The 26371-nt window shown below is 41.5% G+C and overlaps 1 long non-coding RNA gene across 1 annotated transcript in view; it reads right to left on the reverse strand.

The window, feature by feature from the left end:
• The window catches only part of LOC132250056 (uncharacterized), a 35461-nt gene extending 15471 nt beyond the window's left edge, over positions 1 to 19990 (reverse strand). The window contains exons 1-2 of the long non-coding RNA XR_009461654.1: positions 19789 to 19990; positions 2165 to 2201 (exon numbers count right to left, since the gene is read on the reverse strand). This is a non-coding gene — a long non-coding RNA (uncharacterized LOC132250056). The remainder of the gene's footprint in view (positions 1 to 2164; positions 2202 to 19788) is intronic.
• Positions 19991 to 26371: the final 6381 nt, after the last annotated feature.

Here is a 26371-nt window from a genome sequence, read left to right on the forward strand (position 1 = left end):
CTACAGGCTCATCATATTCCAAACAATCACTCATTATAATGAGGGCAAAGTCATAAAAGAGCAGGTACATTATCATTAGTGTAATTACAGGGTTGTTTTGGAAAGTAACAGCAACTTCAAAATACAACCATTTTGTGTGCAATGATCATTTGCTGAATTCCATTACTCCTCTATGGAGTCATAATCCCCTCTATAAAGTCGTGGTGGCATTTGACAGTACCATCAGTGTTCCCTGCTGCCGTGTGCCTTCCCACTCATTGTACACAAAATGGGTTTATTTCAAACTTGCCCTTACTTTCTGAAATGCCATTCTATATGGCCCCAAAATTACACAAACGAACAAGATCTTAAGTTTGGAGCTCTGAAACCCTGATTTAAGCACTTCAGGGGCAGATTTTCATACCTGCCTAAGTTACTTTGGAGCATTGTTCCCGTTTAACTTAATAGCAGCACAAGCCCCATTGAATTTAAGTCATTTAGGTCTTTTTGAAAATCCCACACCTGTAGGCATCTGAATACACACTTAGGAGCTGAGCTTTGCCCACCTTGGCTCTGCTGGTTTTTGACATGTAGTAATGATGAACTCATAACTAAAAAGAGTTAACATGACAAATTTAATTAATATTACTAACTTGTACTAATATGTACATGTTATAAACTTGAAAATATTAATTATATTGTGCTTACACTGCTAATAATTCAGTTTTGTATTATAATTTCCGATTACATGAGTTAGTGGCTATTACATGCATGCAAAAGTTGAACTAAAGCGTAACTGCACTGGAGTTTCATAACTTAACAGCAAAGTGTACTTGAATGTACCCGGTAGTCTCTAGCTAACATACAACCATGGTTCTCATAGCAGCCATTTTATTTGTTGGTAATGGACTCATTTAGGAATAGATAAATAAATCATGGCAACAATAAAGAACTTATTTTCATACAACAGTGTAAACAATGCCTAAAAAATGAAACAAAAGTGACAGGGAATACTGTTTACATACAGTGTAGGATTGACTTCATTATGAACAGAGGCAAGCCAAAGCTGGCTACTATTAGAAGGCGAAAGTGTGTGCATTAGAAAAAATGCTTGTGTGTTTACTATTGTAAAGATGCAAAAATAATGAGAAAAATATCTGCTATGCCTTTGCATGTCTATAGAAGTTTTCATATTTCTTTGTAATTAGTTCAAGAAATCTCCACAAAAGGCAACATCAATTATATTTCAACAAGTTTTCCAACTCCATTGAATGAGTTGTAAGGAAATTAAGTAATGTGTTCAAGGTGACTCAAAATCTAGGTTTAAAACCTATGATCCTAATGACTCCTCTAGTCCTTTTCATTAAGCATTCAAGCATATAACAAGAGTTACTTATCACTCTATTGATTTATCATTTGTAAGGTGTGGCATTCATTCTGTATGTAAATATATCTGCATTTCTACTGGCATAGAATCCAATCGACACCTGGCTAATTTCAATCCACCTCAAAGAACCACCAGTAAATCTAACTGAAATAGTCATGGAAAATAGCACTGAAGATGCCTACAGCAAATGAAAGAAATGAGATCATATTTTGGCACTGAATACAATTATGGCTAGAGAGGATATTAGGGCATGGGTCAATACAACAGACTCCCTCACTTCTGAGCTTTTAAAAAGGTTGTCATTTGTTACCATTACAAGTGCTTTCACGGCTGATTAGAACACCTATCCACCTCCAGTTAGGAAGCCCTTGACCTAGGAGCTGATAAGTTTACTTGAAAGTATACTTTTATCATGTTGAAAATTTGTATGTTGCAACAGTAGCTAAAATGGGATCAAGTCAGATTGCGAATGAACAGCTGAAACATTTTACTAAAACAACACAGAATTATCCCTTTTGCACTCTCTCTCAGAGATTCATTTTCTATCCCTCTTGTAATTTGGGGACACATATTTACTACTAAACTAGAATGGATTTGTCATGTATAATTTATGAATAATGCCTTTGTGGACACATATTAATCCCTCTATATAATTTTGATTACATTCTAAGCAAGGTACAGAATATAAATATTCATAAAATGTTCTAGGAAGTTGCCTATTTTGGTGATTTCAATACATGCTTATTTTTCATTCTATGGAGACTGTATTATTATAGATTAATTATAAAATAATTTTACCTGTTTAACTTGATGTCCAGAGGGGGCCAGAATTCCTCTGGAGAAAATAATGAAAAGATGAAAGTCAGGATAAAGAGTTTTAATAGTTAATTTGCTCATGATATGCTAATATGATGAGCATGAACATTTTCATACTGAGCCGGTCATATAATATCAATTTATATGTTTGTCACTAGGATAATATGAATGCAACTAACAAGATACATTTATAATATGGTAAAAAAACCAACAAAAAACATTTCCTTCAGCATAGTGAATGCCTGTCAGGTTGATACTATGTTTGCAATAGGGTAGAGGGGAGTTTTGTGTTCTATTACATTTCAAAGTTAATTGATCATTAAGTCACAGCTAATATTTTAAAAATACGTATTTTAGGCATGTTGGGATACATGACTTGTGTGCTTAAGTATTACTGACTTTTAGTAGGACTTAGGTGCCTCAGGCACCAAACCAGTTTTGAAAATGTTAACATTTTTCTCTAATAGACGGCTAGTTATTGGTACTTTTCAAAGTCCTTCAAACACAGAGATACTGATCTAGTTTCAGTGGAAGTTGGAGTTGCTCCTTTGAGAGGAAGCTTGCATTTGTAAAGCATTGATAAAAATCACTTCTGTTCTCCATAAGCAGTGGAGATTGACTGGTATAAGCACATTAATTTACTTCAATTCAGTATATGTCAATGACAAAACCATTCTAGATAAAGCCGTATTCCATGAAGTATACATAAAATCAATAGTTTGGTAGTAAATTCAAGCTTTAAATTAGAGCTTTCCATTTGATAGTGACATGGTCATGTCAGGCTCCCTCAATTTGGATGCCAGTGAGTGCTGCATTGAGATACTACTACTTCTAGTGACCTCATTAGTTGTAATAAAGAGACCATAACCTCCAGTTCTTAGTAACATGGATTCTTCAAAGTTTATCATTCACAAACAACACTAAATACTTACATCATGCCCTATTCAGGCATGGGTTTTTTTTGCTGCAAAATGCATGCAGTGTACAGGAAAAGGTTCTCCAGGCTACATATTGGCAGTGTGGAGCCAAAATTAGATACCAGGAAATCCTGCTAGCTAAAAAAAAAAAAATAGGTTAAAAAAAAAAAAAGGGGGGGGGGGGGGAAGTGGCATATGTGGCTACAGCATGTATCACCCAAAACTGAAGCCTGGCCAGCCAGAGCCATATTCAAGTTGCAGGCCAGGCTGTGTGCCTGGATCGCCACCACTGTAGCCCTAAGAGGCCCCCAGGACCACAAGTAAGATTACTGGGGCCAGCCCAGGTGCTGGCCTCAGCCTCCCCTACCCGACCTGGGGCAATTTGCTGTGCACTACAGTGCACATGCAGGGGCATTCCCTGGGGGCAACTAGTTTTCCCCAGGAAATGCCCCCGAATGCGATTTGTCCCCAGAGAAACGCATGTGCTCGCTCATTGGGACATACCCACAAAGAGCATAATTCAGCATTGGCTATTGAAGGCTATGTGATAGGAGGAGTTACTTGGAGACAAATAAGAAGAGAAAGGAAGTAGGTGGGAAGAGAAAAATTTAGAAGACTAGATCACCTTCTGAGGACAATTAGCACAGAACCATTCAAATCAAAAGTAGTATACTCTATTAAAGTAGCTGAAGGTCTAGCTTACAGTTTGCAGATGAACATTCAAAAGTCTAAGGTGTTACAAGTAATGGACAATAACGCCCCACCACAAGATTAGAAAAACAAGAAAATATTTTAATAAATGGGGTTCATCTGAAATGAATCATACTAAGATAAAAGGAATCAGAACTCACAGTAGAGGTGATAACTTTTATTAGATTAACTAGATTTTTGCAAAAAAAAGTTTTTAATTGCAAGCTTTAGGGCACAAATACCCTTCTCCAGGCATAGGGGAAAAGACTGTAAAAGTTCTCCTAGGTAAAAATGAAAAGTTCATATTTCATAGGAGAGCTGAAGGTGTGGTAAAACGTTCTGTTTGGAACAGTTCGTTTTATGCAGATTAGGCTCAGAAAAGTTGGAATAGTCTGTTTACCTCAAAGTTGTTTGGTGGTAAGCAGAAGTTTGCCTATATAAAATGACATTCATTTCAGAAAAACTGCATTTTAAACATTTTTTCTAGCGGAGTGAGTAGATGACAGAATTGAAAAAAGGAAGAATTCGCCTTATATTATTGTTCAGCAGAAACCTGATCCAAAGCCCACTAAAGTCATTAGGAACACATTTATCATCTTCAATCAGTTTTGGATTGGGCACTGGCTACAGAAACAGCAGAACATAAAATAAAGTAGGAGATGAAGTAGGTGTCCATAACTGATATGCTACAAATATGAAAGTGTTTTGCATCCAACAGTGGGGCCCTGCAGAGTACTTTACATTATGGCATGGTTAAGATCAGCTACATTTTTAACACAGTCAAACACAAAAGCAAACTAGATATCATTATACAGGGAAGGGGCTCTATAAATAGGGAGAAACAGTTCTATAGTCATTGATCATCCATGTAGTTAAGTCCATAGAAACCACATTTTTCTCTCCAGGGATTTTAGCTATTGCTTTGCCCTGGGGTTCTAATTTATACCTGTACAAAGTCCAGGTAAAATTTTATATGCTAGGCTGAATATGCAGAGTTAACAGATAAACTAACAGCCCATTCTTTAACCTGAGAACAGTTAACCTGGAAAAAGCCAAGACAAAAAAAGGAACTTCGTATTTTTCAGAGTAGAAGTACAGGCAAAGATATTCTTTTCCTGGTGGACAAAGTGCCAGAGCCAAAAAAGCACTAGGTGCCTCAAGTGCAATTTATGCGCCTAAGTCCAAGAGAGTTCCACAAAACCCTCTCACCTTATCACCTCAGTGATCAAAGGCATTTTTGCAAGTGCTCCAGGGGTGGGCAGTTCATTGAGAGCACCTGGAGTGTCTCATGTATCAGCAACTGCATGCTTCAAAATGGCAGTAGGGGCATGTTATCGAAAGCTCGTTGAATGATTCATCAACTCTGCACTGTAATTACAGCTTGTCAGAGCAACAGAGCAGATGCCAAACTGGTGTAGAGGCAGCCAGCACAAGAGTTTGAAGACCCCTATGCTTTTGCCAACACAGAGTTTGTGTCATTTACTTACTTAAATGTTTTAGAAGTCTAAGTTACTTAAATGTCTAAAATTCTGCTAAGTGTGCCCAGAATTGCTGCCATCTTGACAGACATCAAAATACTCATACCTATCTCATGCCTTAAGGCTATTTAGGTACCTTTATCCCCAGAGGGATCTAAACTGCTCATTCCACACTTAATGCCACCTGATAAAAGCACAGTATCCAGGACCACTTTCACAAAGAAAATATAGCATCTACTGATGCCACTGCCTACCTTTTTCATAGCAACCTCATGCTTAGGGGCACTCCCTTGAGAGGCAGAGGAGGGAATCCTACATTTTTGTCCCTGGACCTAGGACTGCTATGTGTTTAACATTAGTTTCATTGGGTGAAATGCATAAGGAAAATTGAACCATGGTCTCCCACCTCTAAAAAAGCTCTCATCATGAAGTAAGAGCAGTGGGTGGTAACCTGGACTACAGACAGACATTACACATAAACTGGTTTAAGTGATCAGAAACTGGTTTAAACCTGTAACAGAACAGATGTTTAGCGCATATAAACCAGTTTGAAAATGGCTGAAACTGGTTTGAGATAAACCTGGTTGAATGTAGTATCAGATTTAACTGATCTGGGTCAAACCAGTTTACGCAATGTTTGTCCCAGACCTCTTCCTGGTTTAAGTTTAATCAGAATCCCCCAGCATCCCAGCATGTTCTCTGGGTGGGATTCTGCCCTCAAGAGCTGGGCTGGCCCCTTCCCTTTGCTTGCTGGCTGCAGCTCCAGCAGAGACTGCATGTACAGTGGGGTCTACCTCATTTCCTCCTGCTCCTCCCCCACTCCTCCTCACCACTCCCTGCTGAAGCAGGGATTTCCCCCTCCCTCTGCCTTACACAAACAGCTCTCAGCATTCGCCAACATACCACATGCTGGCTATGTCAATGCTGTGGGAGATGGGACAAAGGTGGACAGGACTGTGCCAGCTTAGGGTTTTTTGGAGCTAATCAACAGGTAGCTGGTAATGTCCCTCCATTCTTTCCTTGGAAAAAGTTGTTTAAGAAGAGCTTGAACTAATGGAGAGAGGCTGTTGTTTTCTTAATGAGAGTTAGGGGTGATAAACTGTGTGTTATCAACTCCCTGTTGATCTGCTCAGGAGGGGGATAGGGGGGCTCCCTAATCAAAACGTCCTGCAGGGTTCTGGCCACAACCCCTCTCAGCTCAGCACTGAAAAAAGAAGGGAGGGCTGCTCTGGCACCACCTGGCTTCTAGCCTGAGCCACTGCAGGCACATGCCAGCATTTTTTCAGTCCAGAGGGGATGTCTGTACGGTAAGAAACTGGTTTAGCCTACCCAAGTTAGACTAACCTGCAAAGGTTGAATCAATTCAGGCTCAGGCTTTTTGAATGCCTGTCCCTAACCCTAAATCCCACAGGCTGGGAAGAACAGGAAGTTGGATCCATCCTGAGAAGGTCTAATCCAGCCTGGGGCAGCACAGGGGACCCTATCTGCACTGCAACACACAGTTCTGGAGCCCTCCCTTCTGCTTTCTCATGCCTGCACTTCTCCTTGCTGTAAAGGCTGCTTGAGCTTTTTGTAGCAAGTGGGAGGGAAGGGGTGGAGATTTCAGCCTGTAGCAGAGGTCTGGGTCACACAGTCTAGCTTATGGAGGAAAAAGGTTGCTGATCCCTAGGCTACAATATCATGTGCAATCATTCTTTCCCTGGCTCCATTAATTTTGCATTCTTGGCTTCATGGGGGACAACTTTCAACTGCTGGACATGCATGTCCCCGTGTAGATCTGGCCCAAAGAGTGCATATGCACGTGCAGCAAAGTTGCTGTGACATGCTGTAATTACAGCGCTTTGGAGCAGACCCAATTAATTAAGTTCGCTGGAGTGTGGGAATTATTGTGCTCCAGCAGACTCTAGCATCACACCTATAATAGATTCATAGATGTAGGGTAGGAAGGGACCTAAGTCGATCATCAAGTCCGACCCCCTGCCCTGGGTAGGAGAGAATACTGGGCTCATACGACCCCGACTAGGTAACTGTCAAGCCTCCTCTTAAAGATCCCCAAGGTAGGAGCCAGCACTACTTCCCTTGGAAGTTGGTTCCAGATCCTAGCCACCCTGTCTGTGAAAGTGTCTTCTAATGTCCAGCCTGAACCTACTCTCAAACAACTTATGACCGTTATTCCTTGTTACTTTGGGAGGTGCTCGGGGGAACAGGGTCTCTCCCATTCCCCACTGGTCCCCCCTGGTAAGTTTGTAGATGGCCACCAAGTCCCCTCTCAGCCTTCTCTTGTGAAGGCTGAACAGGTTCAGGTCCCATAGCCTCTCCTTATAGGGTCTTCCCTGCTGTCCCTGGATCTTACGAGTGGCCCCCTTCTGGACCATCTCGATGCTGGCCACATCTCTCCTAAATTGTGGTGCCCAGAACTGGATACAGTACTCTAACTGTGGCCTGACCAGTGTCACATAGAGGGGGAGGATCACCTCCTTGGCTCTGCTTGTGATGCATCTGTGGATGCATGACAAGGTGCGGTTGGCCTTACTGACTACATCCTCACATTGACGGCCCATGTTCATTTGGAATTGATAATGACTCCAAGATCTCTTCCCGCCACTGTGCTTTCAAGAAGGGAGTTCCCCAGCCTATAGGTGTGCTGCTGGTTCTTACTGCCTAAGTGCAGTACCCTGCACTTGTCAGTATTGAATCCCATCCTAATCTCACATGCCCACCTCTGTAACCTGTCCAGATACAGCTGTATCCTGTCCCTCCCTTCTAGCGTGCCCATCTTGGTGTCATCAGTGAATTTGAACAGGGTGCTTTTCACCCCCTCGTCCAAGTCGCTAATAAACAGATTAAACAGTGTGGGCCCAAGGGCCGAGCCCTGGGAGACCCCACTGCCCACATTCCTCCCTGTTGAAAATGATCCATCCACCACCACCCTCTGGGTGTGGTCCCTCAGCCAATTTGCGACCCATCTGACTGTGTAGGTATCAATGCCACAGTCGCCTAGCTTTTTAATGAGAATGGGGTGGGAGACAGTATCAAAGGCCTTCCTGAAGTTCAGAAAGACTACATCCACTGCAACACCTGCGTCCAATGATTTTGTGACCTGATTGTAGAAGGCAATCAGGTTGGTCTGACAGGACTTGCCCCAATGAACCCATGCTGGTTGCCCCTAGGCATCGTCTCCCCTGCTGGTCCTTGCCAGATGTACTCCTGGATAGTCTTCTCAAAGACCTTCCCCGGGATCGAAGTAAGACTAAAGGGCCTATAGTTGCCCAGGTCCTCTCTCCTCCCATTTTTGAAAATGGGGACCACATTGGCCCTCTTCCTGTCACCTGGCCAGAGCACCAAGAGTGCTCGTAAACCTGTACCAGGGGCCCCTTGATAACCCCTGCCAACTCCCTCAGCACCCTGGGGTGGAGGAGCATCTGGACCTGCTGATTTGAACATGTCCAGCCCCTCCAGAAGTTCCCTAACTCGGTCCTCCCCAACCCTAGGCCTGTCAGAGTCGCTCCTGAGTTCATCCTGAATCTCAGTGGGGGAGTCCTGATCCCTGCACAAAAAAAATGGGGGCAAAGAAATTGTTAAAAAGGTCTACCTTTTCCTCTGGTGCAACCACCAGATTGCCTAGCGTATCCCGCAGAGGCCCCACATTACCCGGTGCTTTCTTCATACTCCCTACATATTTAAAAAAGGACTTTTTGTTGTCCTTGATATGGAACTAGGGCTAACATCAAGGATCTGCCTTAGCTTTCCTAACACCCCCCCACAAGACCGAGCGATGGAGGTATATTCCTCTTTGGTGATAGCCCCTCCCTTCCACTGGGTGTACACCTCTTTTTTGGCTTTCAGGCATTTCTGAATGCCTTTAGTGAGCCAGCGGGGCTTTTGAGCACTCTTGTCCCCTTCGATTCTTGTTGGGACTGTCACCCTTTGGGCACGGAGGATCGTCTCTTTAAGGGATGACCACTCATCTTGGACACCCAGTTCCCCAACTCTCCAGGACCCCAGTGCCTCTCCTACCAGTCTCCTCACGTGTTGAAGTTGGCCCTCTTGAAGTCAAGGGCTACTGCCTTACTGCAGGCCCTTGACTCCCTGCGCTGTATGGTGAATTCCAGTAGGCAATGACCACTGTCACCCAGATGATCAAGAACCTGTATCAACATCACACATATAATGCTGAAAACTAGCGGTGGGGTGCTTTAACTAAAGCTCTTTCAACAAGCTTTAGTTAAAGCACCCCAGCCTCCATTTTTCAGTGTGGGGATGCTGATATACATGACTCTGGGTGCTTTAATTAGAGCGGCTGTCAGAGATGATCTAATTAAAGCGCCCCCCCCCCCTCCATTCCCTCAACTCCTGGAGCATGTATATAAACTCCCAAACAAACCAGACTTGTGAGTCTGGAATGCATATCAGTGTGTCACACTGAAAGACAAGTTAAATTGGAAGTTTCATGGATTAAAGGACCTTTTGAAAAAAAAAGTCATATGTCTAAAGAACTTCTTGAATTTGAAGGAGCACAAAGCATGTCTAGTCCACTCATTAACAAATCAGAGGATTAATCTATACACACACTTTACTGTGGAGTTGACTAACTCCAAAGTAAAGCATCACAGTCTACTTGTGTGCTGGAACTAGGATGCAGTAAATTAATTAATTCTGCCATAGGATAGTACTCTCAGGGACAGTACTATTCTATGGTGGAGTAATTTACTCCACTGCAATGCACATGTAGACAGTAACCAGGCTGGCTGGAACATGAGGCTGTTAATGTATGGAGGCTACCTGCCACCTAGCCCCACACTGTATCACCCTCATGTCCCAGCTAGCCCCATTGCCACCTTATGCTGCCATCCAGAGCCTGGGACTGACCCATTAGAACCCCTGATAGCCTGGGGCTTTTCTGCCCTGGCTTAAACTGCTGAGGTCCTGGGCGCACATGCAGATGCTGCACCCAGGAGCAGCTGACCATGGCACAAACCACACCAGAGTTTATCATATCATCCTAATGGCACATGGAGATCCACCCAGAGTCATGAAAGGGAGTGGGAAATCTGTCCACAAACCTCTTATGAAATCCTAAAGAAATGGGGCATAGACTGGTTCAAAATAAGTGATACGAAGAAAAATCCCCTTTTGCATTTAGAAAATTTTAACCTGCATCTCATTCCAAAGAATGCTTTCTTTCCACTCAGATATGAAACAAAGCTTGTCAGTTTGAGCAAGCATGCTAGCTTCCAAGGCCAGTCCTCAAGACTCCTCTGATAAGTCTATAATTGGTAACATTCAGGCCTTCTTGTACTGCATGCAAACCACAGCAGATTTTTTACATAGCAATTTCTCTGTGATTTGTTAGACCAAGACTCAGTCTCCTGCTGCATGTGCTCTCCCCTCTTGCAATTAAAGATGAAGACTGGGTCTCCAATGTGGTTTATCTATTGGTAATTACTTTAAAGAATGGAGGATTTATAAACCTAGACCTTCAAAGCATGCCTTCATTATTACCTGCAGAAACTCACTACACTGTGTTTGAGGCATTTTAAATAATCATACTTGCCAGAACTCAAGACTCTTAAAAGCAACTACCCAAGGGTTTTGAAAGTTATAGGAGAAATAGAAGCAGTTTAAAATCTTATTTTTGTTGGAGACAGTACAGTCAAACTGGCCTGAGAGACCGAGTCAGATGCTTTTTTCCCCTTTTTTTATCCAGACATGAGAAAAATAGGAAGGTGAGCTTTGTGCGTTTGCATGCACGTGAAAGAACGAGGTGAGGAGGTGGTACACATAGCTCAGCCTGCTAGCAATACCTTTTAATAAAAGGTTGCCTAATACAACCCATGATCAAAAACTGTTTTCAGTTGTAAATAATTTGCAAAAACTTAATCCATTTGAGCTGAAAATTTCCATGCTAAATATCTGCCTAGCTGTGAATTATTTGCAAAAATTAAAGCCCAAATGGCCCAAGTGCTTTTGAACTACTTCTACTGCATTTCTGCCTTGTAGTACAGGTTACAACTATGGCAGGAAGGTGACTTGGTAATAGGGATGTTTCTTTTCATGCTCTTTTGAAAATCCACCCAACTATACCAACTGGTAAACCTTTGACAAATCACACATCATACAAGCATAATAGAAACTTGATAGAACTTCTGAGCAAATTTTTCTGAATATGTCATCCTCAGGGACCATGCTTCAGCCTGGGAGTAAGTAGAAGCTTTCCTATAGTTGAAATTCTAAGCTACACTGGACCATAATGGGTCTAAGTTTGGACACAAAATCTGAGAGCACCTATCACCTCATGTTCCTCCTGCTGGGATCCCTGGATTGAGGAAGAAATTGGAGTAAAATTTACAGGGGACAAGAGCTGGACTGGCAGGAGAAACAAGTGCAGGGCAAAGGGGATGTTTACACAGCACAATGCAGTGCCTTGTTAAGGTGTTTGAGCTAGTTATAAATGAGCCAGTTAGGTAGTGGAACTAGGATAATTAAATTAGTGCTGCGCTCTTCAAAGTAAATTAAAAGCATGACTGGGAGGACTACACCTGAAAGCTGGTAAGGAGGAACAGGACTGGCTTTTGTAGTGAGAGAGTAGGAACTATAGTGATAGAGGTTATAATTTAAAGATCCTTCCTAACTTAGAAGACTCTGAAGAAGTTAGGAATTGGGACCTGGCTTTTCAGTTAGAGGGTAGGTCAGCAATTCTCAACTAGGGTGCCTTGAAATCCTTTCAAAGGTGCCATACTATGATAGTACTGTTAGGTGTGCAAGCATGATTGACATGATTAACCCAAATATTTCAAACAAGAATCCATAGAGTTAAAAATGTTCTGACCTGTTGGCTCTTTTCTGAGATCTTTGTGACACAAGAATTGCTCTATTAATTTTCCTTTTGTCAAAAACTGAGTGAGAATTAAGAGCTGACACCTTCTGAGGGATACCTTGGTCTAAAAATGTTGAGAATCACTGGATTAGATAGTTGGAGAGAAAGGAATTGTAGAGACTTGCCTACTGCTTTACAATAAAACTTATTGTTTAGTTCTTCCCATTCATGCCTGACTGTATTTACTGAACCCAGTAAACCCTACAGGAATCAGGAAGGGAAACTAGTGTTATGTTGATCAAAGTGCCATTCTGTACAAATTCCCAGGGAGGTTAGACCGGTCAGAAAAATGCCCAGCCTGATCTAACTTAGTTCACCTAAGGAGATGCACTATGTTAGGTCTGGCACAGGTTAGCCTGAAGAACTAAACAATACCTTTTAATGAACCTGCTAAACCACAGCCCTGGAGCTGGGAAGGCCCATCCACTCACCCCAGTCCCAGGGCTGTGGTTTTCCTATTCCCTATCTCCCACACCAACTGAACTATATTTAGCCCTCCCCACCTCCCCCAACCATCCTATCCTCCTGCCCCCCACAATCCCCGCCCCCCCCCACTCACCCACCAGCCCCCCTACCCCAATCCTGCTGGCCTTCCCCCCACCGCTGCTTACTTAGATCACATTCCTGGGGTGGTTTCCAGTGCCAGCAAATGTCTGCACAAGCATGACCCAATCTATAGTTGAAAGTAAGCCATAAGAATGTAGATTAGGAATGTCTGCACATACCCTTAGTGAACAGGCAGGGATACAGGGATCATACCTTGATGGAGAAGGTGACACAATGAATGGGGAAGAAAAAATAGTATGTGAACACATAACAGGCAACTGCATCATAATTCATATAAACAAAAAGGGCTGATCAAGGTTGCATGGGCATTTTTTTTTATTTATTATTATTTATTTATTTTTTTTTACTTATAAATGTTTGATTTTGACACTTTAATAATGGGTGACTTTTTAATTTTGTTCTCTTTCAAGTTCCCCATCCCTCCTCTTTCTCCTCCTCCCGCACAAGTCAGCAACAGTGAAAGCAAGAGGCCCTACTTTAACACAGGTAGGTGCTACAAGATGGAGTGGAAGAAAGGGGAGTACATCTTGCAGAATTCTGCTAGTGAACCCTGGAAAAGGAAGGGAAAGGGATGTCACATCTGTATGTATCCTCTGTTCTCTACAGGAAGGAGTAAAACTTCTGCTATTGAGTGCTATTGTCATTAAGTGCCTCAGATAAGTTATTTATAAAATGTTTCCTGAGCAACTTCCCCTGCATTTGCTCTAGGGTTAATTGCCACACTTTGAAATGGATGTTTTTGAAGAAGCTTTAGAAATGAAAGACTTTATATGTACTATATATGTACTATGCAAAAACTCAGATTCCTTCTCCGTTCTCCCCCCCCCCCCAGTGAAGTGTAATATACAGTAAAATCCCTCCAAGCAAAGCCCAATAATTGCAGCTGCTTTTATCAACACTTTCTAGAATGAGACTAAGGGGTTTCATTCAATCAAGGAGAAGGAAAAAAGCAAATCCTAATGCCCCAAGCTTTGAGTGGATTCATTATTGTGCAAAATGGCTGATGAAGCAACTCTTGAAAATGGCTTTAGCTTCCCATATCACATCATTAGTAGTACAAACTGTCAGGGCTATAGAATTCAAATGAATTCAAGCAAACTAGCTTTCTTAATTGTGCCAGCCATGGTTTTTCAGGTTAAATAAAAATATTTTATGAACCACAGCACCAAAACATCATACACAATATAAAAAGCTTTTTATCAAATGCTAGTCCTATCCCCTTTCATTTTTTCCAGTTCCTGTTAAAAATGCACTGTAAAATGTGACCACTTTCCTTAATTTATATTTTAAGGACTGACTTCACCATATAGATAGAAATATGGCTTAAATCTATAAAAATCAAGTAGCCTGATTCTTGCAATAATATGGATCTTTAAATACCATGCAACAAAATTAATAGAAACCATTAAAACAACAATTATTAAAGCGTGTGCATATTCTATTCTCTCTCCAAAAACAGGGTTAGGCAGCAGTTTCCTTCTGTACTTGGTTTCACAACGTTTATGCTTTTTAATATATATGCCCTAGGGGTACACAGCACCCAAGACCACCTTGTCTACAAATGGTCAGTCTAAGTTTAGCTCTCCTTCCGGGGGAAAGATGAAATTGCTCTTGTTGTTTCTTGAACTGGAAAGCAGTTGTCAATTCTGTATTTTTTAAATGGGTTGTGCCTTTTCACTAGGATGCAGGCATCTCCCCATGTTACTCAGCTATGGTGCTACAAAGCCACTGTATCACATCTTACTTTAACAGCATGCCCTATCTGCTCTTCTACATCCAAGTGAAGAGGATGAATCTCAGGCATGAAAAAATGGAGAGGGATTCAGAACTGGTTTTGAGGGTAAAGGCAGATTTCTATTGCAATGACATTGGCACAAACCATCTGCTTACACAGATGTACCCAAAATATGCAGTGCTAATCAATGTATCCACCTGAACATTTTTCAAGTCTGTAACAATCCAATCAGGTATAAAAAATGGCATTTAATGTGGAGGGGAGTGGTCAGATATATCCTATTCAACATAGATGCTGCTTATTTTTTACATGCATTAACCCCATTGCCACTTTTGCTAATAATTGTGGGAGATGCTTTTTTTTTTTTTTAAAGGACTTTTTCCCCTTCACAGCCCAGCTTCTCTCTCTCAAAGATCAAACTGCAGACAAATAGTAGAGGAGGCATCAGTTTTGCAGAAATGCCAGAGACCTCTGCACCACCTCCATTCAGGCAAGGTCTTGGTGCTGGCTTGACAGATTGTCAAGGATGGTGCCACCGAGATGGAAATCTGAGGAAAATGCAACGGGACACAGTGGCCCTAATACTTTGTGCTCTAAGTGTTGAGAGAGGTTTGGAGCACAGCCCATCATTTCAGCTCACAAGCTTTCTGCAGTGGCTGTAAGCACATTTACATGCAACAAAAATCAGTGCAATTCCCTCCCAGTGTGGGAAAACCCTGTTTAGGTTTCCCATGAGTGCATTTTAATTCACAGCTGAAATAATAATTTGAACCCTGAAGCAACCCATCCGCATTTTCTACACCTTTTTAAATTCTTTTTTAAGCCCACAGAAATTATTATATTGGATCCAGCCCAGGCTTCATCAAATCCTTTCTATGACAGGAGCTACTACCAGTTGCTTCAGAATTCTCCCCCTATAAACAGTTGTAGGATGATCTGTCAATATGAAGGTCTCACTCTAGCCCTTGACACTAGAGACAGGCTCAAGCCTTGAAAGCAGTCTTAAACCTCTTTTTTAGTATGAATGTTGATATTTAAAAATATTCTTGATTGTCTATCTTAGTGTCTTTGAATCCCAAGCTAGGTTATTGGTTTTTAGAAAAAATGACACGCACATTGTACTAGTTATTGCTCTCAAATTTAGCAAGATGGGACTTCAGTGTGCCAATCACTGAAAATCCCATGGTGTTACTTATGCCATTACTTTAAATTAATTTCTTTTCACTCTGGTTGTCCATCATAAAACTTCCTAGGCATTCAACCAGCTATGCTGTATATCAAAGAAACGCTCATGATTGGTGGATGAGAAAGCAAATATGGATTTTTTAAAAATCCAACAGATGAAGATTGAAGGAGAAGTAATCTGGATTGTGTGTCACAATTACTTGCCCTATGTGAGCATGGTAACTCCGCAGACAACCTGTAATTGTATTTAGTACAATTTTGTAGACTCTCTACAAAATTTAGGAGCCTTTTGTAGACTCGCACATCTGACTTTGTCCACACAGGAGGACTGAAATCCTTCGCTCTGGCAGCTGAGGTGCAGAAGTGAGGAAAAGAAGCTTGAGCTGTTTCATTGTACCCTAGAAGACTGTAATCAGAGTGCCTGTTTTCATTTTTTAGTGAAATAGGATTTATGGGGGAAGATTTTAGAAAGTGTCCAAAGAATTTAGGGTCACACGGGCCATTGCATTTTTGTTTTCAAAGGGACTTGTGCCCTCTACAATTTACAAAATTCCCTTTGGTTCTTTTAATTATTACATGGAAAGTAACTGTTCTTCACTAGATGGTAAAGTGGAGAGAGAAAACAGCAGCAGGATGAAAACATAACACTGAAAAGCAAGCATATGAACGTTGTGTGGAATGAAAATTAATGACATGTCACCAAGTAACCAGACCATTCTCATTCTTAACTCTAAATCAGTTAGCTCATTTAACTTTGGGATTGTAGGAATGTGGATGGCCAGTTGCTTGCCTTCATGCTTTCCCATTACTGTTAGGAGCCTACATTTATAGCAAATGTAATTGGAAAAAATGACAGCAGGGGCAATTTGGAAAGCCTGTTGACTGCATTAGGAGACTGCGGATAATAAGGAAGTTGTGTACAAAGGTCTTGCATGGTCAGCCTAACTCTGTTGGTTTGCAAGGTCTTGTGTACCTATGGGCTTTGTCATCTTAGCAATTAAGGAGCTCAATGCAGAGCCCAGAGAGACCCATTTTGTTGTGTAGATTTCTCTTAGATTATGGATGACAAACTCAGTTAGCAGAATTTAGCTATCTAGAAAAATAGCTCACATTAAATGCACAATTCTCATGTTTTAGATAGGAACCCATCACAACTACTACAGAGAGGAAAATAATTTTAAGCTAACAGCTCAAGGCTGGCAAAGCGTCAAGTTTTCTTGTTTTATTTTTTAAAGGGAAAAAAAACCACAAAACATTTCCACACTGGCCATTTTCATTGCATCTTACTTGTGAGGCCAAACTGTTTGCAACTCAGAATGGCTATAACAATGCATCTAAATGCCCATTTGAACAGTAAACAAGTTCTGCACCACAAAGACAAAACAGCCATCCCACCCTCTTAAACATGTCCACAGTTGTAACACAGGGTGTGCACAGAAACAATACTAGCTTTTTTATACCCCATCAGCATGGAAGAAACTTTAAGAAGCTGGTTTAACTGAATTTACAGGTCCTCTGCTTTGCAAGAGAAAGCCAAAGACCTATACTGGTGTTTTAGATGATGGTGATTAATGTTCTCCTGTTCTCCCCTGCCCCAGACTTACACTAGTTTCAAAATATTACCACTGCCACAGGAAGGTGAATAATTTCCTCTTTTGCATTAATAGGAAATCAATCCTTAAAAAACAGCCTTCCTTTCTCTATTACCCTTCTACCTCTAGATGGTCATCACAGGAGAAGTGATACCTTTCTAAGAGCTCCGTTGAAAGAGGTCAACAATAAGTTGCATTGAATTAATCCTGTCTGGAGGCCTCACCTCAGCCAGAACATGTGATGTACCTCGGGATACATCAAAAGACTAAGCAGTGTACGTTGTACCACTGCAGATCCCACTAGATGGATATTCCATCTCCAAGAGCCTTGCCTCCTCTATTATGCCTATAGACAGGTTAGCCGTGCTGGTCTGAAGTCAGGCAGAAGAGAGGGCAGCATGGCACCTCATAGACTAATAGGTTCAGAAAGGCATAACCTTTTGGAGGCAACAGACTTATTTATCACATGCTTAGCATACTTGAATCAGAACATGCATTTGATGAAGTAGACCAGGGGTGTGCCACAAGTGACACACATACCCTATCAGGGAGGGAGCAGGCAGCACAGCAGCAGACAGGGTAGAAAGCAGAGCAGCAGATTGGATGGGGAACACAGGGATGGGAACAGAAAGTAAAGCAGAAAAATCAGGCAGGGGAAGGGGAAAACATGGCACTTGGGGAGGGCACAGGTCTTAATGTCGTCATGCCTGCCAAAAAAGGTTGGCCTCTACTGAAGTAGGGTGTTGCTTACAGAAGCTAATACCTATCTGAAATAGTTAGTCTGTAAAGTGCCCTGTCCTACTTTCTGCCTGTTTACATTCATTCATTTAATCTGATTTATATGCTACCCTTTCCAACAAAGCTCAAGGTGACTTAAAAGAAGAGAAACAGAAGACTTGCAAAACAGGACACCACCACAACTTAGATGGCAACTAGAACATCAACATAAAACGGGGATCCCAAGCTTCTCATCCTAGCTTTGTTTGCTAAATGCCAACCTTAATAGGAAGTTCTTACAGCACTTCTGAAAGATTACCAGGCTCAGGCTTTGGTGGGCATCAAGAGGGAGGGTGTTTCAGAGCTAAGAATCAACTGCTGAAAATGACCCCCATGCATTTTCACACAGCAGACTTGGTATATTGATGGTACTTACAGGAAGCTGCTTTCAACTGACCTTAGGGATTCACAATAGAGCATGAGGGAAAAGATAGTCCATTTGGTATGCAAGGGCAAGCCTACTTAGGTCAAAATCATTATGCCTAGTACAAGTGTCTTGCAGGACTGTATCAAGCTTATCCATATGACTGTCCAAATAAAGAGAGTCAAATTTAATGTTACAATTAAAGTTGCAACTCTACAGAATTACAAACTTACAATTAATAACTTAAACTCTACAGAATTACAAATATATTTTTCCACACAGACAAGTATGAAATGTTATTAGTATCCAGCTTGTAATAGCAGCACAATAGTACATTCCTTCCAAGGTCAAACAAGCTCAGAGGATTTATGCCTACTGTTCTTTTAAGGAAAAAAATAATTATAATATATAGTAAAAGAGACAGTATTTTTTTTTTGTCAAGATTAATAACCATTTATAAAACAGTTATGGAGAATGCTGTTAAAGTTCCTCAAAATTCAATTATGTCTTCTATTAATACATTTTATTATAAGAAAGTTCCAAAATAATTTGCTGGTAAAGCAATTATAATAGGAATATTCCAGTACTAACATTCATAGTATTATAGTATATTATTTACTGGAAGAATCTAATATTGAGATCAAATTATTTTCTATACACTTTGTTATTTTTAGCATCATAATATTTCATAATCATATTAAAGAAAAAGTTTCATGAAAATAATTTCTAATATTTATGAATTTTCTTAGAGGAAGGGCTAAATTAGATTGCATTCTGTTACTTCAGAGGAAGAAAAGATACATTTCCTCATGAAGCCATGAAAATAAAATTTGAACTGTATATCCTCCTTATATATTATTCAATTTGACGGTGGAAAAAGTTTGATAGTCATTGTTTGAACAATATGTTGCAGCGTGATTGAGGCTAGATTGTACTGTCTGTCACAAACCCATCTGCAGGGGACCAGAAGAGCCCTGAGTTTCTCCCCATTGTGCTGCCACTTGCCCTAATGAACAAGGCAAAGTTGCCCCCACATAGCTTCCTTACCCCAGGAGGCCTTAGGTCCATTGCTTATACTGGACCTTCACCTCACATCCCCATGCCCAGCAGTAAAAGACAGAACACACTCACATTTTCTAAGCCAATCTCATGCCTTGTTGGGTCTAATTCATGTTTTGGCATAGCAAATATTTTCTCTCTTCTCAGTGTTGGGGTCTCAGGTCTATAAAATAGGGATAGTACTACTTCCCTTATTTCATGCTTTTCCTGTTATTACTGTTTAACTTAGAAGGACAGAGACACTCTTAATACAATGGGGCCCTGATTGCAGTGGGGACACTAATCCAATACAAATAATTATATTTAATAGGAAAAGGGCTTGTAACAACTATACAGTTAATGGAGACAAAAACATGGATACATACCTTTTGGAAAGACTACCAATGCTCATTTGAAATGGTGGTGTCAAATGAGTTTCACTCATTTAACAAGGGCAAAAAAGCCTCAATTTTATCAACTAGGGCCTGCTGAGCTACAAGTGGATTACACTGTGGTAGAGGCATGGTGGTAGTCACAGAATAGACAAAAAGGAAGAGATGAAGTTGGTAGGATCTACCTATGCAAGAACAGTTTATTCCAACTGACAACACTGCCAGGCAAATCAGCCAGGCTCCAAAAGGCCAGGTGTTTGCAATTTGCTTGGAAGCTCATTAAATCAGCTAAATAGAGTATAGAGTTCAAAGGATAAATGATTGGGTCTATACAGTCATACAGCTGAAAATCTGAACTAATGACTGTTTAATTGTCTGATTGGGAAAACAAACAACTCTTTGGATCAAATGATTTCAGCTTCTGCTTTTTCCCCCCCAAAGCAGTAGATACAGCCTGCATTCCACAGAAAATCTGACTTCAGTGTTTTTGATATAAAGATTTCACTTGTGATTTATTCCATCTATTGAACAATCATTTTGAGGGGAAGCTGCAATATTGGCCTTCAGTCACAGAAAGCTAATATAGTAATAATGATTTCAGAGAGAAAGCAATGATATAGGCCTCTAGTCACATTTGCAAGCAAGTCTAGGTTTCTAATAGCACAAGTGATTGATTTTGAGGGAGCCCAGCCTTCAGTAACTTACAGCATTACACTGAAACAGTAATTTCAGAGAGCATAAAGATTGAGAGCTGATCTCCTGGAAATCAATCATGGCTTTCTCTTGGATTACGGATAAAGAGACTATAAAAGATTATTTTTTCTATCAAATAACTTAGGGCAGGCCTCCCTGTATAACACAACTAGAAAAATCACATTTCAGCAGTGTGTCTACACTCAAAAAGAGTGGACTTTTAACTTGGGCTTGCTTGAGACAAAACTTTTAAGCTATTTTAGCTAACCTGACTTAAGAACACTTTTATTTTCCAGTGTGACTGTACACAGAAGATCAAGTTCTCAGTTGTTTTTATTTGCTAAAGTACAGACCCAGCTCTGAGAAGTACAGAATACATGCAGGCTGGCATTTTCAAAAGGGTACAGTTAGACAAACATCTACTACTGAAGAAGAAGAAAAAAAATCAATATGAACTGAGCACCACATTGTTAGGCCCCTTGGAAAATTCTAGCTATAGCTCCAACTGATAATGGGATTTCAGGACATTTAGCACCTTGCAGTTGGTGCCTCAAATCCTCCTGACTAATAGAGAACAAAGGACCATATACCTAACTAATGTAGATCAGCAGGTTTTTGTTGACTTCTAGTTACACTCATCTAGATCAATGGAACTGAGGATCTCTCCTAATCAATCACAATTAATAAATGCACTCAAAAGTGATCAAAAGTTAAGTGTTTGAAGCTCTCTACCTGAAATGCACAGTATTTGAAGATAATTGCAGACATTGGAATTTAATTATTATAACTGAACTATAATATTTATTATGAAATATAATGAAATTTACTAAAGGGCATACAACATTTCAGGAAATGAAAACTGTTAAGCAGTCTAGCAAGTTGTACAGTTACAGATGCAATTAATTTAGTGTTGAGTAATCAAACTTCTCATTAAAACATTGATGGGTACTCAGAGGAAAACCTGCTTCCTACATCCTTCATTATTTTCTGTCTTCTATTCCTGTTAACTGTTGCTTATCTCCTGCCCAGGCAGTATAAACTTTGAAGTCTCTCACATGTAAAACCCACTTAAACTATTTTCATTGCTCACTGCTGCATTTTACTAGTCTCTATTTTATCATTCTAAAGGGACTTTTCTTGCCTGACAGAATTTGGTGAGTTTAGCCTAAAGAATTTACTGCCATAAGAGATCATAGAGACAACATATAGGATTTTCTGAAGAATGAGATAGAAGTTGTCAGCATTTGCAGTCATGGAAGCACAAGGGAAGTGAAGGGCATACACTTATCATGAGTACTAAGGAGTTTTAAAAGGAGTCACTTTTTATCTTCCACAAACAAAAATTCAAGAGCACTATAGCATAACTACAATTTTGTTACCTTTCCCTGATCCAGCTAAGACTAGCAACTATTAGAGACAGAATAAGAACTCACTAATTTACCTAGTGTGTTCTTAAGTACTGCCCAAAATGATCTCTTTTATTGGAGGAGGATGACGACACTTACAGCAAGGTAATTAACCAATGTAACACCTCTCAGCCTGACAGATTGATTGGTATTGGCACCCACAGCCAAGATTAAGTTATGTCCTCTCACAGACAAATTGGGCAGCACTTACAAAGTTAGGAAGGTGCAGATTCTGGGCTAGTAGCTACAGTAATTAGTGCAGTGATGTCAAGTAATGGAATTACTACTCTGCTTGCCTCATTAGTAAGCCACTTCCAAAATGAATGGCACAAACTCTTTCTGTGTTTAGTTAGAGCATCTGTTTCAATCTGTCAGGGTCCAAATGTGGGACTCGGGATGTGATGAAGGGCCTGGATGCAATAAAGGACTTAAATGGCATGTAAATCCAAATCAATCAATTAAATCCAAATTGGTCTCCTTTGGCCTTCCTAAAAATTAGGCACCTAGCCCCGATATGGGTCTAGGTGCCTAATTTTTGGGTTTCCTATGGCTGAACTTAGGTCCCAGGTATCTTTGGATACCATGAGGCTGCTCTGGCACTCAGTAATTACAGCACATCCGAGCAGACTCAATTAATTATTTTAATTAATAAATTAAAATAATTTAATTTTTCCTAATAATAATTTAATAATAATAATTTAATTTCTGCTAATAATTTAATCTCCAGCAGACGCAATTAATTGAGTCTGCTGGAGTGTGGTAATTGCCATGCTACCACCAACCTCTGTGTCTCATGTATCAGCATCCCTGTGCTTCAAAATGGCAGTGGGGGCACCTTTATCTAAAGCTTGTTGAATTACCATCCCTGCTGCCATTTTGAAGTGCAGGGACACTAATACATAAGATGCTCTGGGCACTTTAATTACAGTGGCTCTCAGAGCTGCTCTAATAAAGTGCCCCCTCCTGAAGCATATGTAAAAACACCCTTACTTCCTGGGCAAGTGTTTTAAGTAATAGGTATTTATGTAAAAGGTGGGCAGCAGTCCTTGGTCCATCCTTCTTTGAGTCATTGTGGTGATTGCTGCTAAACTTTGTCCTAAATTCAGCAGGTGTCTGGGCTTGGGTGTGTTCAGCCTGTTCAGAGCTCTCTGCATAATTGATTGGCCTCTTCTGAGAGTTTAAGTGGAGTGCATCCAGGCACCTGGTATAAGGATCACAACAAAGTATGGCCTAGCTGCTGGAGTGCATTTGTAGAAGCCTAAGAGTTGGTTCCAAGGGCACTCCCAGGACCAAAGTGACGTGTTAAAGAATTTAGCCACCCAAGTACTTTGAATGCAACTGAAATGCCTACATTTAGCCCAATCCAGTTCAGTCTGAATTTGGCCCCTCAGTCTAAAACTGATGATCCTGAAAATAGTTTCTCAGCCTTCCCCTTAACTGTGTAAATGCCTGAACTGCGGAGGCCCTTTTATTTTTTACTTCAGTGTTCCCCAGGCACCTAGAGTAACTTCTCTGCACAAGCCCAGAACTTTCCTGGTCTAATCAGGGCAGGGCAACTCAGCCCCCAAGTCTTATGTAAACCCTATCTGGATTTAGAAATGAGGTGTTCCTAGAAGGGCTTGAGCCAGTAAGCATTGTCAGAGCACAGCTTCAACACATCTAGGCTCACTAAAAAAGAAAATGCAATTTTAAGCACCGATTTCTTTTAAAACATGGTTGCTAATGTTGCTGCTGCTTCTAGTTCTCTCATTACAAGCTTAATAGATAGCCTCATCTTTCTGCTTCTCCAGAGAGAAGGGGGGGGGGGGTCTTCTTAGGCCTCTATCTTCAATAAAGCATTCCAAGTGGTGAATCAGAGGCATCTAACCTCAGAGAGGAGTGGGATTGCAGACACACCTGTGGCTGCAACATACCTGCTGGTTAGCTCTAGGCAGTTGCATCCTGACTTTAGCCAGCTCCCTGCCCAGCACACTAGCTGTTTTGGACTTCATTGTGAGGCATCTAGTTTTCTTCACAACCTGTTATACCAAGTCTATTAATCTAATTACACAAGACTCAAGATTCTGCTTTGGGGAAGGAGTATGCATCTAAATGTGTGCCCTTCATTGGAAGGAGCTCCAAGACCCACCATATTTAAATTACAGTTCAGAGGGGTGAAATTCCTCTAAGCTTTGCTTTTCAAAATGCACCTGAGAGATCCTACAGTTCTTATTGAAGCTGAGCCTGATGATATTTGAGTATGTCTAGGCCAGCAATTCTCAGCTGGAGCACCTGGGCACACTGGGGTGTAGGGTGGCCATCACCGAGGACAGTCTGGTTGTCCGCTGCCCTCTACTGATATGAAACCCAATGCCTTTATGTCCTCTATTTTTCTCTTCAAGAAAACAATAGAGGACATAAAGGTGTCCGGTTTCATATCAATAGAAAACAGAGGATAACTGGACTGTCCTCTATGATGGCCACCCTAAAGGGGTACCATGAGATCCTTTTAAGGGATTTCAAGTTGCTGTGCAATAGTAATGCTATTAAGGTGAACAAAACTCCACACAGGATTCACAAGATAAATCTAGAGATTTCAGGCAGGAATCTCTAGTGTCAAAAACTTTCTGAGTTACTTGCAGCAGAAGAATTGCTCTATTTATTCTATTTTATTGTAGTCAAGAAATGAGTGAAAGCTAAGAACTGACACTTTCCAAAGGGCTTTTTGAACCTAAAAAAATTGAGAATGCTGGCCTATGCCATTGCCCTGGTATATCTGCAACCAGACTCACACAAGCACACCTCATCCAACTGTTTCTGCTTCAAATGCACTAAATGCAGCAGGGGAGTCACTCTGGGGATATGCTATGCAGCTACTACAGATGTCCACCCTCTGGAACAACTATAGCACTACATCCCTCAGTTCACCACATGCCAGTGGAAGTGAATGGGGCAGGGGGACATGCTGATATCATCCCTCTCTGGACATGCCACAGACACAGCATACACAATCTTATAATTGACCTATTTATTTGTTAAGAAATGTGTGGGGGCTGAGGGGGGACCGAGGATTGGGAATCCTCAGGAATGATAGCTGGGGTTGCGGCTGTGATCCCGTGACGGGCAGATGGGTACTCTCTATCACCGGAGTGGAATTAGGCACAGACGGGACACGTATCAGTTGGAAAAACAGAGATGGTTTTACTTACACTGTAGAGTCATATACAGCGCAGGCAAGAAATGACTTTACACTTCAATTGTAGTTGCAACAATTCTAATCTCTAGTCGCTAATCGAGGAGCTCTTGTAGACCGGGTAGCTCGGGTCTAACTCGGGCATGCAACACGGAGGATACGTCGTAAGGCTTCGACGACGGGGAGTCATTGGCAGGTGATCAAACTGCCGGAGTTCCACTCCAGGGGGAATCGCGGAGTTCCCAACTGGGGCGGAAATGCCCCTAACCTTTTATACGGCTAGCGAGCCAATTGCCAGCCACCACGTGGGAATAATTTAACATCGGCCAATCGTGTTCATATCCTCGGCGGGAACTCTATCTGAGTCCCCTTGCTGCTGCCTCTCTACAACCCCAGTGAGAGACTTGTCGTGCCCCTCACTTAGGAACACTGAGGCAAAGAACTCGTTGAGGAGTTCAGCCTTGTCCCCCCTGTCTGTCACCAATTGTTTCTGCCCATTTAGCAGGGGTCCTATTCCTCCCTGGGCCTTCCTTTTACTCCCAATATATCTAAAAAACAATTTCTTGTTGTCTTTTACTTGGGTTGCCATCCATGGAGCTGAGGATGGCAACCCAAGTAAAAGACAACAAGAAATTGTTTTTTAGATATATCGGGAGTAAAAGCAAGGCCCAGGGAGGAATAGGACCCCTGCTAAATGGGCAGAAGCAATTGGTGACGGACAGGGGGGACAAGGCTGAACTCCTCAACGAGTTCTTTGCCTCAGTGTTCCTAAGTGAGGGGCAAGACAAGTCTCTCACTGGGGTTGTAGAGAGGCAGCAGCAAGGCACCAGACTTCCATACGTAGATCCTGACGTGGTGCAGAGTTACTTGGAAGAACTGGATGCCTTTAAGTCAGCAGGCCCGGATGAGCTCCATCCGAGGGTGCTGAAGGCACTGGCCGACATCGTTGCAGAGCCACTGGCGGGAATATTCGAACAATCGTGGCGCATGGGCCAAGTCCCGGAGGACTGGAAAAGGGCTAACGTGGTCCCCACTTTCAAAAAGGGGAGGAAGGAGGACCCGGGCAACTATAGGCCAGTCAGTCTCACCTCCATCCTTGGTAAAGTCTTTGAAAAAATTATCAAGGCTCACATTTGTGAGAGCCCGGCAGGACAAATTATGCAGAGGGGAAACCAGCACAGGTTCATAGCAGGTACATCATGCCTGACTAATCTAGTCTCTTTTTATGACCAGGTTACGAAACACCTGGAAGCAGGAGTAGGGATGGATGTCGTATACTTAGATTTCAGGAAGGCCTTCGATACGG

The sequence above is a fragment of the Alligator mississippiensis genome, chromosome 1, assembly GCF_030867095.1.
Source record: "Alligator mississippiensis isolate rAllMis1 chromosome 1, rAllMis1, whole genome shotgun sequence".
Taxonomy (NCBI): Eukaryota; Metazoa; Chordata; order Crocodylia; family Alligatoridae; genus Alligator; species Alligator mississippiensis.